Here is a 12561-nt window from a genome sequence, read left to right as displayed (position 1 = left end):
GAGGAAGAAGTCAGGAAGGAAACTTTTTTATGTTTACTCTTTGGAAGATGAGTGATTCCCCACTTTGAAAGGAAACCAAAATAAAAATCTAAAGGGCAGAAAACCCCTTTCTACAACATGGAGTCCCTGGGTAACTCTTATTGGTTAGGATTGTGGTTCTTCTCTGAAGGGAATGAAGTAGTAACCTACAACCCAGACCACCACCCTGGAGAGTTTCTTGCAGCTTCTCATTTGAGAGAAGCAAGGAACAATTCTTTGTGTACCATCTGTTTTGAAAGTATCAAATTCCAGAGTATGAATCTATATGCAAATGAAAATCTGGATTTTATTCTAACCTTGGAATTAGGTTTTCCAATAAAGGCAGCTAGATGGTGTGGTAGACAGATCACCAACTGTGGATTGGGAAAAACAAGAGTTCCAATACTGCTTCAGATATTTACTGTATGACCCTGGACAAATCTCAAAACCTCTGATGACCTGAGTTTCTCCTCTTTAAAATAGAGATAATAATAGCTTCTACCTTATAAGGTTGTTGTGAAGTTCAAGTGAGATAACATGTAAAATGTTTTTAATAAACCCTATAGTGTTATAGTAATGCTTGCTATTATTTATTTTTTTTAAACCCATAAGCTTCTTTGAGCATCACAGTGAGCCATCTTCAATGTCTGCTTCAAGCATAATGAGAAGAATTCTACACAAAAGGAAGAGAGAAGCTTGGGAAACTGCTGGAAAATATCCAAGCAATGGGAATCCACAGGGCAGAAATCTTGTTTACAAAGCTTTTTTTTTTCTGGATGGCCTCTGCTTCTGAGTTTAAGGAACATTATGAAACACCTGGGATGCAAAAGGGCATCCAGTAGTGGTCAGATTATTTCTAAACTGATCCTTTTGACTTCATACCACAGGGCTGATATCCCAAAGGCTTAGTGAGTACTTTGGAGTGATGTTGAGACCATCTTCCTGTCTCCAGGCAAGGTTGGATATGGTCCCTCTTGTAGTAAAACAATCATGACTGCATCAACTTGGTCAGAAAGAAGAGGAAAATATATATGATTAATATCAACAAAATCTAATTAAATCCTAGTTTTTTAAAAAATAATTTTGCTTCAGAGCTATTCTCTAAAATAATGATTAAGGGAAAAGGGCCTTAGAAAGCTCAATAATTATTCAGTCAATACTTCTTTAGCACCTACAATGTATTCAGCCATGACAAATGCTTCCAGAGGTATTAAGAAGTTGTATATGAGACTTGGTTCCTGCCCTCAAATAGCTTGCAATCTAATTGCTCATCAAATAATAGAGAAGCATTATATTTATTTATTTGCTGCTTTTGGGGGGGGGGGGATGACGGCTGGGAAAAGGTCAGGACCTATGATTTCATCACAGCAAATTTCCCACTTGGAAATTCCAACTCATCTGTATTTTAAAATTTTAGATTTGACATGTAGTAAATAGAAGTTATTGAAGGGTTTTTGAGCATGTGAGTGTTATGATGGAGCTGTTTTTAGTAAATTTAATCTGGCAGCTGAATATAGGATATATTGTTGAGAGAGAGAGAGAGAGAGAGAGAGAGAGAGAGAGAGAGAGAGAGAGAGAGAGAGAATTAAGTCAGGGAGTCATCTTCAAGACTCTTGAGGGAAGATATGGAGGCCTGCACTAGCTTGATGGCAGAGAAATAGAAAATAGAGAAATAGGGAGGGTAAAAATCATTGTAGAGGCAAAATCAACGAAGTTAGTCTTCTAACCATTCTGAGAATGTATAAATTATACAGTTTGGACCATGAAAGTCCTAATTGCTCTTTGGACTTTCAAATCACATTTTAATTTTAACTTTTTGTTTTGTTTTATTTTATAATTTGAGACACAATATATCTTTGTCTTATCTGCAAATGTTATTGAATCAGTGCAAATATGGGCAATGCTTAGGTTGGAAGAGGAAACTGATCGGTTTATGTCTTTTGGTGTCTTTGTGCTGCTCTGACAGGTACAAACTATTTTTTAGGTACAAACTTCATAAGGAATTACCTCAGCTTTCTTCTCAAACTTCTAGCTTTTCTTTCTAAATCTCTAGCTTTTGTTGATCTTCCTTCCTTCCCTCAAAGTGGGGATCCTAATGAATGTGGAGGAGAAATAGACAAATATAAAGGATGGATGGTCAGAGCATTTGATAGAAATGTAACAACACTATTTTCTTCCCCCCCCCTTTACTTCAGCAGATTAGAAAAAGATAAGAGTACACAACACTGCAGCAGATTATGTTGAACCTTGTGTGGAGGACAGATTGGAGAGGGGAGAAACTCGAATCAAATCTGCTAGTCCAAATATGAGGTGAATTAGGTGGAGGGGGGCATTTGAGTGGGAAAAGAGTCAAGACTTGTTAGTAGACAGAGAACCAGCCTCAATAAATGGAAGAACAACTCCAAATTCCAGTTCTAGCTGCCCTATAGAGTGACTTAGAAAAACATAAATGGGAGAAACTAGGTGGTGCAATGGATAGGGTACCAACCCTGTAGTCAGGAGGACCTGAGTTGAAGTTTGGCCTCAGTCACTTAATAATTACCTAGTTGTGTGACCTTGGGCAAATCACTTAACCCCATTTCCTTAAATAAATAAAATTTAAAAACATAAATGAACATTATCAGTGTGTTATTATATTTTTAAATTTATTTTGTTAAATATTTCCAATTATATTTTAATTGAATTCCACTCCCAGTTTGGGGTAAATGAAGAAATTGAAGCAGACAGAGGTGAAGTGACTTGCCCTAGGTGGCATAACTAGCATTTGAAGTTACATTGGAGACCAAGTCTTCCTGATTGCAAGTTTACTGCTCTCCCCATTGAGCCACTTTAATGATGTTATCTCATTTAGAGAACTGGGCACAGAAAGCTCAGAGTCCAAATTTGACCTTAGTCACTTATAGACACCCTGAGCTAATCACATCCCTGCCTGCATAAAACTGGAGAAGGAAATGGTAAACTGTTCCAGGATCTTTGCCAAGAAAAACCATGGGCCAACTGTCCACAGAGAGTTGACTGATCAATAAATCAGTCCATGAGGTAGGCACTATTATTATCATCCCTGTTTTCTAGATAAGGAAACTGAGGTTCATGGAAGTTAAATGACTTGTTATTGACTACACATCCTGGTTGCCTCACCCCCTTCTTACCAGAATTAACTTTTCATCAGAAAGAACTTTACTTTTCTGTTATTGAGAAGATAGGGATGAAAAGATAGAATGAGTCTGAAATGATATTTTTCCCCCTTCCTCCCTCTCATAGATAATTTGGTTCTTTGACACTTTTTAAGTGGAGAGCTGGTCTCTCTCTTCTTAGTTCTCAGCATCAGAACTCTACTCAACCATGGCCCCCAAAGGTCCTAGGCAAAACTTTGCAGGAGGTAACCTATCAGCTGATATACTCCTTGAGGAGAAAAACTGATGCTCAATTTTCTTTATATCTCCTCTACCTCAACCTCTGGCATAATGTTATGCATATAAACAGTACAGTATTACAAAAGTTATTTGTCTAAAAAGCTTCAGAGACCATCTTGTCCACATCACAAGAGAAAAGGAATTCCCTCCTGCAATATACTAAAGAGATAGGCATCCAGCCTTTGCTGTTTCTTCTCCACTGAGCGGGAAATCCACCTTTTCTCAAAACACCACATTCCTCTATTTAAGAGTTTTAACTATTATGAATTTTTTCCCTTCTATCCAGCCTAAATTTATGTCATTGTCCCTTCGACTTATATCTTAGGTTTTCCCTCCACATGACAGCCCTACACATTAGAAGAAAATAATTATGCCTTCCCTCAATCTTCTCTTTTCTAGGTTAAATACCAATAGTTTCTTCAACCTTCAAAAAACAACATAGTGATATGCTGCTATCCCTTCTACACTATTATTACTTCTTAATAATTTCCTATGACATTTTAAGTCCCACCTCTTCCCCCTCAATTGAAATTTCCACAAAGAAGTACAGTTAGGTAAAAGAAATAGAAACAAGTTCATATCTGACAATGTTGGCCTCATTCCTCATCTATGTTTTAAGGAAGTATGCTTTGCCATTGGTCCTCTGAAATGATTTATAATCACCTTATTGAACAAAGTTCTGCTGTCTTTAAATACTTCAGTTGCTCTTAATATAAAATAAACTGAGTCTTTCACCATTCTGGTTGGCTTCCTTTAGATATTCTAAAGATTCTTTCTAAACTGCATTGCCCAGAACTGAACATTATACTGCAATGTGTTCTCAATTCAGCAGAGGAAATCAGGACCACCCCCTTCTTCTTTCTGGCCACCATGTCTCTTTTAATATGATTCAAAGCCAGATTATTTTTTCTTTTTCAATAGCACATTGTTGGCTCATGTTGATGATAGGTGACAAAAGAGACACCCTCCTTTCCCTCTAACTGGAAATTTAGACTCTGCCCTTAGATCCTAGATTTCTTGCCAGTGTCCTGGCTTCCAAACTAGATGTCTCCTCATTATGTAGCAGCTCAGGTTCCCCCGCCTCTGTCTCCAACAGCCCTCTTTATATTGTCTTCTCTGTTTAGAATGTAAGGTCTTTCAGAATAGGGCCTGACTTGTTTACTTGCATTTTGTATCATCAGCACTAAGTATAGTGTTTGGCAAATAATAAATGCTTAATGTTCTCTGTCTCTGACTTTCTGTCTCTCTGTCTCTGTCTCTCTCTCTCTCTCTCTGGAATGAGTGGAGTTTGTTGCTGTCACCCTCCCATTCCCTTTTAGAGCTCTGAATTCTTCACTTATTCAAGTTTACTACTGATCATGGCCCCATCTGGCAAGTTCCCAATCTCCTGTTAAAGACAAATTAGGAGTAGTTACAAACCTTCTGTTTTTCCATACAGAGTTCCTTCAGCTAAAGGGAATGCTTTTGCTGCTTCCCTTCAATTTAAGGTGGCAATGAATGAACAAGTCTTTTTCTCCATTGGGAATAAAAGGGGAGCAGAAATCATAACCCAAGAGATCAGTCATGAATATAATCTGTGGGATCCAATGCTGCTCAACGTTATTTTAAACTGTTGTTCTGCATAAATGATTTTCTTAGGCAGAGGAAAGAAGAATGTCAATTTTCATTTTGAATTTTAGAGTCAATTGTGTAACATCACCTGGGGAAGGAAGGCTAGTAAATGTTTTGCTGTAGAAACTTTATCCTTATACATTAATAATCAATAATATTTGTTTAAGACTTAGGTCCCTATTTTCTCTTGGAAGATACTCAAAACTATTTTTCCTGTTATTTACTACATTTTGATGAAGGGCAGCTAGGTGGCATATAGTATTGGCCTTGGATTCAGGAGAACAGGAGTTCAAATCTTGTCTCAGACACTTGCCACTTATTAGCTGTGTGATCTTGTGCAAGTCACTTTACCCTGATTGCCTCACATCTAGGACCATCTCAGTCATCCTGACTCATATCTGGTCACTGGACCCAGATCATTCTGGAGGAGAAAGAGAGTCTGGTGACTAAGCACAGCACCCCCATCATTCAAATCCAGTCCATGTGCTTGTCATGACACTGAAAATGAAGGACAAACATTATTATATTTTGATGAAATGACCAAAATATAATTTTGAATAAAGCTTCCCTTGGCTCAATGCTCATTTCTTTTTCTGAGGTGATTTTAGCCCCTATTTCTAACAGACTGTCTTCTCTGTTTTCCCAATTTCCTCCTTCCCCAACAAGTAGAAACAAGAATAGGTTTATGTTTAGTTAAATATACAGATATGCTAAAGTACTGAGGATCCTTATACTTGCCCCATACCATTTTTTTTTACCTAGAGGGCTCTTAATTCAGTGAATTCACAAGAAATAAATTAGAAACTTCTCTCGTGTTAGATTTTCCATGAACGCATTACTCATGGGGCCTATCCACTAGAGACAGGTAATAGCTTATTCATTCCTCTTCTTTTAAAAAAGGGATTTAGTGATGGTGAGAAAAGTCAGTAAATTTTGCAAAAAGAAGGAGAGGAGGAAAAAGATGAAGAAGAGGAGATGGAAGGGAGAGAGCTTTTCAGAGAAGAGTATGTAAACACCTTTAGTTCCAGTTTTTTCTTTTCCCTAAATGTGTGACTCAGTGAAGGGTTTTCATTTACTGCTAATTAACTTATTCTTTTTCTCTAACAAGGTAAGAGGGGAAAAGATATGCAGTACTTCTGATTAGAAAAATTCCATTCTTGTCAGGAGCCGTCTGAGTAAGGAGGCCCCAGTGTTTATTGGGTAGATGAGGAGGAATGGAATTTCATCACTAAAAGAATTTGAGAAGAAAATGAGTTTGTGCTTGCTGCCATCAAATGTGAATATCTAATCTGAAATAGAGTGGCACCAGGAAGCTGGCAGTATTCTAGAAGGTCATTGAGAAAAAAAATCTGAGAAAAATAATGCAGAAAGGGTAACCCTCTTTTTATGGCAACCCAAGTCTATGAGACCTTATTGTTAATGGAATTTATATAAGCAGGGGGGTAATTTGATATATTTTATGCTCAATTTACTTTAATGGAATTTTGATTTTCTATACATATGGGGAAAATTGTAATGGGGTGACCAGGAGGAAGATGGAAAGAAATGAAATTCTATAGTGTCATGGAGAGACAGAGATAGACAGACAGAGATAGAGAAAAGTAGGGAAAGTAGGGGAGGGAGAAAGAAAGACAAAGCCAGAGAAAGAGACAGAGACAAAAGAAACAGTCAAATTCCACCATCAGTAACAATCTGGTAATATGATCTAATGCCTAGAAGTACAATAAGCCTCCAGGACCCTATAACCCAGGTCTCTTTTCTGGCAACTTGTATGGACCTTGACCTACTGGTACCCAGTCCAGATGTTGTGGGTATTTTAGTTGGGTTCTTTAATCCCTAACCCTCTTTAGAGAAGAATTAAGTGGTTTCTTTCATTCTTCCCCTTCTCCCAGATAGTAATGTATCCTTTCATAGATGTTTATTATGAAGTAATATGTAGTAATATACAATGTTGGAGTGGGATGGGGGAAAGGATTTACAGGAAAAAAAATTTTTGTAAAGGACACCCAGACCATTTTGATTGGATTCTCTCTTCTGCCCAATTTTCCTCTTGGCCAGAGAGAACTGGCACTTGTCTTTGATTGATTCATATTTTCCTTTCAGTGTCTCCTTTCTCTCTCAGGTAAGTAATTGCTATCTCCCCTTCCCACCCGCTACCATTACCTATGTCTGTATCTAATTTTCACAAGGTCTTGCTTTCAGATAGTTGCCATGGTTAGAAAGCATATGATAAAGACTCCCCAACTCCAGAATGTTAGTTGACAACCCCCTCCCCAAAACCAGTATAACTAAAGCAGTGCTTCCTACCTTGTAATATTTGCATTCTAAGAAGGTTAATAATATTTACAGTAATCTCAAGCTAATCTAGGTGGTTGAACTCTGTTATACATGAATATACACAAGAGAGACAGCAGCATGATATAATAGTGGAAAGAATTTTGGATTTGTGCTCTAAGGACCTAGGTTGGAATCCTAGCTCTGGATGACTATGAAGCAATCAATCTATCTCTCTAGGACATATTTTATATTAAATAAGGATTAGAGTTTTTAGAAAAAGACAGTGGGGTTCTTCTCTCTCAGGCTTCCAGTAGGACAGAAGACATTGAAGCAGGGAAATGACAAAAATAGAGTAGGCATCTAAAATCAGTTCAGCAAGCAGAGAAAAGAAATTAGAGAAGGGAGAAAAAATTCAAATAATTAACATGTATTTATTAAGCAATTACTATGCATCAAATATGACTGGCATGTTGAATTACAGATTTCTACTTCATGACTCTTAGAGGTCATTTGTATTGCATCTTTTAGCTAGTCAATCACTAAGCATTTTACATGCCTACTATGTGCCAAACACTGCTAAGTTCTGAAGATACAAAGAAAGCAAGAGATGGTCCCTTACAATCTAATGGCAGAGACAATAGACAAACAAATATGTAGAAACAAGCTACATGCAGGATAAATAGGGATTAATTAATAGAAGAAAGTGAAAGATAGGACTTGATGGGATTGTTATTAGTTTTGTATCAAAAGCAATATGGATTATAAAAAAAGGAAAGATAGAAAAATGGTCAGTGATAGTTTATGTTTCCCTGCTGAGAGATACCAGCATGGTTATATGTCAAACTGACATTAAAATAAATGGGTTTGCTTTCATCCCAGAGCATGAATCTAGGATAGAAAAAAATATAACAACTCTCACTAAGCCTGATGACCTCTACACAATTCCAGTGATTCATGTCGATAAGTCATACTACCAAAAGGAACCTGGAAAATATTTCTAGAATTATAAAGTCTTGATCAAGAAAATAAAGACCTTAGAGGAGTAGGTGACATTTTTCTTCCCCACTACCACTTGAAGGCAGGCACTTCAGAAGTCAGAGACAGACTGAGGAAGGGGACATCTGCTAGAGGAGATGGGTCTGCGAAGAAGTCTTGGATTTCTAGAGTACAGCTTAAAATATAGGTGTTATATAGACTTTTGGTCTGGAATAAAGTCATCTAATAGAGCTGATAAAAATGTATTTACCATATATCTTACAAATGTTATCAAGAGAGCTTTAAATGGTGTTAAAGCTTAAACTTAGGCTAGAGATGAATGCTAAGAACAACAGATAATTTTTGTTTGTTATAACCTTTATATTAGAAGCTCCTTCCTGGGTATTCTTTGTAGAGCTCTCTCTAGTTCATTGTCCCTAGTTAACTTTGATGTCAAAATGTCACCAGTATCTGTTTTTCTTGGAAGGGTAGCCAACAAGGATTAAGCTCCTCTTAAAAGTACTCTGGCTCACAAAAATAGACACATAGGAGTTTTTTTATTTACTGATTACTAGATACAAAAGGGACTTCCAACAAATATCCCTGAGAATCAAAAATCTATTCTAGGGGACAGCTAGGGCACAGTGGATAGGGTACCAGCCCTGTAGTCATGAGGACCTGAGTTCAAATGTGAACTCAGACACTTAATCAATTACCTAGCTGTGTGACCTTCGGCAAGTCGCTTAACCCCATTGCCTTGCAAAAAACCACACACACAAAAATCTATTCCTGTCAGGAAGGTAACCTTCTTCCACAGAGAGAAGTGCAGTTGCTATGATAAAGTGCTGGCTGGGCTAGGCATTTAACAATGGGGAAGGCTAGGGTTTGCTCCTCAACCTCTGACGTCTCCTCCCTGTATCCCTTCTCAGATTCCATAAGATGATGGTTGATCATTGCAAGCTCTGCTTACTCTGTTCCATGTCTCCACTTTATTATACATCAGGTTCAGTAACCACTGTACTGTCTCCTGTAGCTCAGTTCCTTTTCTGGGCTCCACATTTCTACAACTTTACAGAAGATGATACTTGTTACCTTGCACAGGGGCCAACTGTCTAGCAGTTGACCAATGTGGAGGAACCGCTTGGCTCAATATCAAACAACACACTCTGAAGCTAGAATGTTTTACATCCTTTGAAATCTTCTCTGAGCATTTGTGTCTCACAGCTCCCACACTCTTTCAGGGTGCTATGGAAACATTTCCTTCTTATATAACTTTGAGTAACTTTGTAGTCCTTAGGGGGAGTTACTTTCATTCCTTAGGGTTAGTTATTCTTTTTTACTTTTGTTTAAAATAGCACTTTGGCATAGTGAATAGAATACCTGGCTTGGAGTCTGGAAGACCTGAAATCAAATCTTACTTCAGAAATCAACTAATTGAGTGATCTGGGCAATTTAGCTTCAATTTCCCCCATCTGTAAAACTGGAATACCTCCCAGAAATTGTGAGAGTCAGATGAAATATTATATTTAAAATGCTTTGCAAACTTTAATACACTACATACAAAGCTCTCGTTAGCTTTTTGTCATTATTACTTCCTTTTTCTCTTGATATCTAAACTGTGTTTTTTCCCTTAAGTCAATACTTCCTAACATTGAATCTTGGGGTTTGGAGAGTTACAGCCATGTTCTCCCTGATTGGTATTCTGTTCCCTCCCCCCCCCATGCCCCATCTTTCTCTGGGGCAGCAAGCCTGGATTATTCAAATTATTCCAGAGTTGTTACAATAATGATCTCCAAACCCCCCCAAAAAGGTGGGGGGGGGTAGAAGAGGCAGTCAGTTTAATCTTCTCTGTGCAGGTGTCCACACTGAAGGAAAGAGGCTGATACTAAGAGAGAGAAGTTTGCATTCCCTACTATGTATGTATTTTGGGGAAAAGAAGATCAAAGAGCAATAAGACCCTGTGCAGAGCAAATAAGATAATATTTACAGATGAGGGAAAGAAAGCAAAGATATCCCATTCATTTTGTTTCTGTTTTGTTTCTGGTTTTTCCCTTGCAATGAAAATATTCTTTGGACCAGGCAGCACAGTAAAAAATGACAAATAGGAAACTGAAACTTAAATGAGGAAATAAGAAAATTAAGTGTCAATGTACTGAAATGCTGGCACATGTGCTTGCAAGGTGATCACCAATGGTCTTTAAAGGTTATGGAGAATAGGAGAGGTGTCATAGGACTGGAAAAAGCACATGTTCTGATTTACAAAACAGGGAAGAAACCAGAATCTGTGAACTCTAAGCTAGTGAGTTTGGTTTTAATGTCTAGTAAAATTCTAGAGAAGTTTCATTTACTCAGAAGCAGGATGACCACTCAGAATAGGTCATGCCAGATTAAACACATTTTCCTTTGGGGCTGATTAGGGAAATTTGCAAATATAGTGTGTGTGTGTGTGTGTGTGTGTGTGTGTGTGTGTGTGTGTGTGTGTATATATATATATATATATACATATAATATATTTATATGTGTGTGTATGTAAATGAATGGACCACGACCAAGCTAGTCCTCCTCCTGCTACTTCTTTTTCTGATATTGGTAGTGTCAGGTTCAAAAGTTAATATACATTTATTAAGCACCTAATATGTATGGGACTCTGTACTCAATGCTAGGCAAAGATAGGTCACATCTAACAGAGAAATAACAAATAACTTTGTACAAAAATAGAAGACAAGATAAATTGGAGATCATCAACAAAGGGAAATGAGATTGGAAAGAGTTTTTTTCAATTTTATTTAGTATTGTATTTTTCCCCAGTTGCAAGTAAAAACAACTTTCATTTTTAAAATTTTGAGTTCCAAATTCTTCCTTTCTCCCTCCCCACCCTCTTCTTACTGAGAAGACAAACAATTCAATATAAGTTATACATATGAAGTAATGCAAAATATTTCTATAATAGTCATGTGGTATAAGAAGATAAAGAACCCCCCCAAAATACAAGAAAAATAAATTTAAAAAATATACTTCAATCTGTATTCAGACACCATGAGTTCTTTCTCTGAGCATGAATAGCATTGCTAATCATAAGTTCTTCAGAATTGTCTTGGATCTTTGTTTTGCTAAGAAAAGCTAAGACATTCACAGCTGATAATCTTATATTATTGTTGTTACTTTGTACACAGTACATTTCACTTGCATCAGCGCTTATAAGTTTTTCCAGGTTTTTCTGAGAGCATCTGATCATTTCTTTTTTTTAATTAAATTATTTTTTTCCAATTACATGTAAAGATAGTTTTCAACATTGATTTTTTGTAAGATTTTGAGTTCCAGATTTTTCTGTCACCATTCTTTCTGCCCCCCTCCATGACAACAAATAATCTAAGTAATATAGGTATAATTAATTTTAGCACATTTTCATATTAGTCATGGTGTAAAAGAAAAATAAAAAAAAGGGAAATAAAAACCACAAGAAAGAAAAAAGTATAAAACCAATTTTAGAAAGTAAAACTAGTATCCTTTGGCCTGCATTCAGACCCCATAATTTTTTCTTTGCATGTAAATGGCATTTTCCATCACAAATCTTTTAGAATTGTTTTGTTCACTGCATTGCTGAGAAGAGCTAAGTCTATCATAGCTGATCATCAGACAATGTTGCTATTAGTGTACACAATATTCTCCTGGCTTTGTTCACTTCACTCAGCCTTAGTTCATATAAGTCTTTCCAGGTTTTTCTGATTAAAGAGCATTCCATCATATTCATATACCACAGTTTGTCCAGCCATTCCCCAATTGAAGAGCATCTCCTCAATTCCTAATTTTTTGCTACCAGAAAAGAATTGCTATAAATATTTTTGTACATATAAGTTCTTTTCCTTTTTGTTTTTTATCTATTTTGAGATACAGACTGAGCAGGAGTATTGCTAGAAAAAAGATATGCATGGTTTTATAGTCCTTTGGAGTTCCAAATTAATCAATAGAAGGATTGAATCAGCTCACAGCTCCACTAACAATGCATTACTATCTCATTTTTCCCGAATCTAGGCCAAAAAAAGAGGCAGGAAAAACTTTTACTGTGAAGAGGAAGAGATGAAAGGGAATGAGTGCTCTCATCAGAACTGGCTCAGAGGGAATGAGGTGTGAGTAAAACAGAATTGTTCTAATTTGCATTTCTCCAATCCATATTAAGCTAGAGCATTTTTTCATATGGCTTTGGATAGCTCTGATTGCTTCATCTGAAAACTGTTCACACCTTTGATTATTTTCCAACTGAGGAATT

The sequence above is a fragment of the Macrotis lagotis genome, chromosome 1 (genome assembly GCF_037893015.1).
Source record: "Macrotis lagotis isolate mMagLag1 chromosome 1, bilby.v1.9.chrom.fasta, whole genome shotgun sequence".
Lineage (NCBI taxonomy): Eukaryota > Metazoa > Chordata > Mammalia > Peramelemorphia > Peramelidae > Macrotis > Macrotis lagotis.
The sequence above is the reverse complement of the archived record's forward strand: the minus strand, read 5'-3'. Positions refer to the sequence as shown.